Below are 4,831 nucleotides of genomic sequence, written 5' to 3' on the forward strand. Positions count from 1 at the left end.
CAACAGGACAGGCTGTTCAGGTGCAAATGTTCATGAGAATACAGACTTGCATGAGTATTCATGCTGTTCTTCCTTTCTGCAGGCTTTCTTGGGAATGCACTGCCGTGCATACAGCTGCATTAAAAAAAAAAAAAAAAGGAACAGGGTCCTAGTAATTAATATGAATTTCTTGTTCTTAGATTATTTTTGCAGTACTCACTCATCTTTATTATCAGTTTTTGTTGACGTTGCTTTGTATTCTGACAACTGACCAAGCTTGTGGCTGAGAGAAGGGTCTCAAAGGTCCTCAAGCAAATCAGTGAAACATAGATCCTTACGTGTCTCTGTGAATCCAGGCTTTAAGGCCCAAGGATCCAGCTCCCCTGACATCCCTTATATGTTAAGAGTCGATGTTGCTTTTGGAAATGGGGTTAACTATTACTGCTTGCAGTAGTGAGGGAACCTGGTTGCATAAATATGTCCAAAACTATGCACAAGGTGGGAAGCCTGTGACATAAGGTTTGGAGCAAAGCTAAGTGCCAAACAATTCTCTTCACTGTGCCTTCCCTTACCTAGTTCCACAATAAAGTACTTTTCAGGTTATTGACATCTTGAATAGGGATTTCTAGAAAAAAGCTCAAGGGGTTAGGGAGAGCTCTCACATGTACAGTGGCAGACCTTTTCTTGAGTGCTTCATGTAAGCTCTCTGTTGGTGCAAATCTTGGTGGCTCGAATGTTGAATTTTTGCAGGTTGAATATTTGCCAGAACAAACAGTTGGTAGGACCAATTCCTTCCTGGCTTGTTCAAGAGTCTTTTTTTTCCTTTCATTTTTTTCCCCCATCCAGACATTTTAGATTTTAGCTTTTCCTAGCCCTTTTTCTAGCCCTGTGTTGGACCTAAGGAAGGCCACCTGTTCTGGCTGCCAAGATGAGTCAGCAGAAGAGCTCTTTAACTCCCCATGTGGTCTGAACGTCTGACACTTCCAGGGTGAGGAATAGTTGCTTAGACACTGGAATTTCCTTTGCTGCAGTCAAGAGAGGTGGGCTGGGAATTAAATAAGATTGAAAGAACATTCTCATGGGGAGTCATCTGCTAAAATGCCAGAAATTCAGTGTGAAGAGAAGTGCGTAAATAAAACTAATGTCATTTTTCCCTAATTCCAGAACATGTCAAGAAAAAAAACTATATCTTTCTGTATATGTACTTAGGTTGTGCCTGCAATCTAATTCAAGATAATACAGGGAGAGCAAAAACAGAAGCCAAGTCACATCCATGGAAAACTCTGCACATTTAGCAGACAAGACAGTTCCTAGCTTCAAGAACCATGAAAACTTAAGCCATATTTCTTGGATGCACTCATTATATTGGCAAGGAGTACATGTTGAAATCCTCATTGTTGAGAAATCTAAATTCCCTTTAAATATCTGTACTCAGTATAAGATGGCTTATGACCTTTTCATAAATGAAAATGTATTACACTGAATAATGATTTCAGTAGTTCGGTGAAGATTTTGTGTGGGAAAAGTGCAGCTCTTGGCCAAAGTAAACTCCGGCAAAATCGAGGTAAGCTGGTGGAAGTGGCTTGTTTCATATAAGTTGGTAGTATGCTCCAAACAAAGTCATCTTTTCCTGTATGTAGGATGGAAATAGTGCTTCCTGCTTTGGGGGGACGTCAGGAGAATGCATCTAGGGAGTATGAGGCAGCTGGGGCCATGTTCAGACTGCTTGTACCCTAATGCTTGTCACAACTCCATCTCTCCATTGTCTGAGGAATCAAGTCTGAGCAGTCTGAATCACTCATGACTAATCTGAATGTAGTAGTTATAACTCCTAAATTAAGCTCCCTGAGTAGGGGGTGTGAACACACCTTCAGACGTTACAGTAAAGGGAGGGCCATCTAGTTATCTTAAGAATCTGTATTTTGCCAGAGATTTCTTTAGGAGAAGATTGGGCTGCTTATAGCCCATTTCCTCGCTTCTCATCGAAGTCATCACCTTTTCTTCATCTGCCCGAAAGACCCATTTTCCCACTAGTACTCAACCAAGTGATACGCCAGCCATTTATTTGCTGCAGACTGACAATTCCCAAATTCTGGGAAACCTCATGCCCACTTAAAAAGCGATGGTCAACATAATCCTGTCAGCTAAATCTCTTGCAGGAGATGCATGTCACGCAGCAAAAGAGCTCTGCTGATGCTGCTTGAATCATTTCCTCAAATGGAGTGAGCAGTAGTGACAGATGGCCTTTTTTCCAATGTAACTCCACATATTGCTGAAGCTTTTCCTTTCAGAGCCATGCTGGTTGGGATAAGGAAGCAAACCAAGCTGCCTGGAGGCTTCTCAGCAGCATTGGCACATTGAAAGTTGGGGCTCCAGGGAGAGGAGCCAGAGCGGGACCAGGTGAGGGCAAACCCGAAATCCTCTGCATGTGCTGTGTTTACTGCTGGCCCGGTGGGGTGGGAAGGGAAGAAGCAGTGACTGTGACTGGTGGGAAAGCACACCTCCCCGACTCCAGCAGGGCTCTGGTAGAGCTCTACCCTAAATATTTTGTCCCAGGTCACAGAGAAAGTCTAAATCAGGTGAACCAGGCCAGCTCTATCGGTGAGGAGAGGGGCTGATATCCCCAGCTAACACAGCCATGCAAGTGGGAAGCAGCTTCTGGGCTAGTGAGTGTTAAACTGTCAAAAACGTTGCTTGTAGCTGCATCGCTGCTCACTGCATTCAGGAGGGTGTTAGTCTGCTAAAAAAAATCCATTTTTACTGAAATAGCTCTGTCCTCGCTAGACGTGCTTTGCAGGATAGCACGCTGATATTCCGGTACCGTTAAAGCCGTTCTGTTGCGCAGATAGTCTTAACGCCGCTGCTATTCGTCCTCCTCTGTAGAATGGGAATCATAATATTTCTGTTCCCTCACCCTTTGTCTTCATCCTAAGAGCCAGGGATGTCAGATCCATCCTGGGGAAATGGTCAGATCCCCCAGGTTCGGCTGTCAATTCGGCTCTGCATCCGTCGCTCCACAATGAGCCTCCCACTGAGGATGGTTGTGGGGGAAGGTAGACCGTGACCTTGTGTAGCAATGAACTGCTTAGCCGTGCTTTATTGTTTAGTACCTTATTGTTGCTTTCAGGATTGCTCTGTAAGAAAGTAAGTTCCCTTTTAGGGCCATCTCTGTTTCTGCCCTTTGTTTCTCTTCCTTCCGTATTTTCCTGTCTCTGAATGTAGCAACGTGCATGATTTATACCAGTGTAAACCCTGCTGCATTGACGTAGAAGGATCTGCAGCTGCTGGTGTTAGTCTGACTGGTGAATTGCTCGGTGGCTTGGACTCCTCCTAGAGCCTGGAGTCCTTTTGCACTTAAAGTAAGTTACGCTGCAGCGGTTGCTTGCCCAGTTCCTCTCTCGATCTGCCTGATCTTGTCTTCGTGTGGAATTGTGCTGGCCTGCAGCCAGGCTCCACTTCTTTGTGTCCATGTGCTCCAGAAAATACATCTAACACATTTTCCTAGTTAGCTCAGTGCCCTACATAGTCACAATGCTTTCACCTGGTCCTGGTTTCCTTATCCTCTACGGAGAGGAATAAGCACAAGTCCTGATTTCTCAGCAAAACTGCTTTGACCATATACAAAGACGCTACCACTGCAATGATTGAGCAGACCTACGAGCAGGACAGCACCTAGAGAAGAACAAGCAGGAGTCAAAGCTGGCCTGCAAGAAGGCTGAAAACAAAACCCTGATCCAGGCACAGCTGGCTTCCCAGCCTCTTGCCCAGTGTGGGCTTCCTTTCCCTGTGCCATCCACATGTTCCCAGTCATATCAGGTTAAAACGAGGCCAGCTTGGTCTAGAAACATGGTTACGCAAATTCAGGCGTGCCATGGCTGCATTATGAAGCACATGATGTATTCTGATCCCATGAAGCGTGCATTTAGACAACAGTGTAAATCAGTAATCCATAAAAATTCTAGACACAGTTTCTGTTCAGTATGTCTCATCAAGGCCTTTTGTTGTTATTTTAATAATGAGAAATTTAGCAAGGCTTTTTACTTTTAATCTGTATGAGTTTGAAAAAGGTGCTTTTGTATGAGCAACCTTTAGCTGTGCTTTCTCCCAATCTGTTACCAAAACCCATATTGCAGCAATATACAAAGTCCTGAAAGCAGTGTCCTGCACAGCACAATGTTCAGGCACTAAAAATTAACTTGAAAATTGCCTAAAATGCATTGCAAGCCAGCATTAATTGCATAATGAACCTGGATGGTCCCATGAGGCAATGGTTCGTTGATGTCAGCTAGAATCAGTAGCAAACAACTGGCAGCAAGACTGCCTTTTCCCCTTTCCCATGGTGGAAAACTTGGGAAAGGCACCTGGAGTGTTGGAGTGCTGCTCCCCTGACTAAGGGTAATGTGTATTTGTTGAGTTGCTCTTAGCCTGCAGTATTAAATTGCCTGCAAAAGTTAAAACGCACTTATTGGCTTATTTCCATTCATGGCAGCATGTAAATCATTCAAAACCATTCTACCAGGCTGTCAACAGGGCAGTAGCTGGCACACACTTGTCCACTCATTATACTTCTTGCCCAGAGCATTGGTGGTTCTCATGTAGAATGTGATGCCTGGAGGCGGTTCAGGGCATCCTGAATTGCTCTGACTCTCCTTTTAACTACCAGTAGCCGCCCCATGTTCAGTTAAATGCTGTGAAGAACATTTTTTTAAAAATAAAATCTCCATATTGGGTGAAGCCGAAAGTCTGCTCAGCCCAGCATGCAGCCTCCAAGACACTGTCCAACAAGAGCCATAAACACAGCGGCCAAAAGTGGATTTATAGGGAAGACCACAGCAGATGGCAGGTGTGTGAT

The sequence above is a fragment of the Phaethon lepturus genome, unplaced genomic scaffold (genome assembly GCF_000687285.1).
Source record: "Phaethon lepturus isolate BGI_N335 unplaced genomic scaffold, ASM68728v1 scaffold3957, whole genome shotgun sequence".
Taxonomy (NCBI): Eukaryota; Metazoa; Chordata; class Aves; order Phaethontiformes; family Phaethontidae; genus Phaethon; species Phaethon lepturus.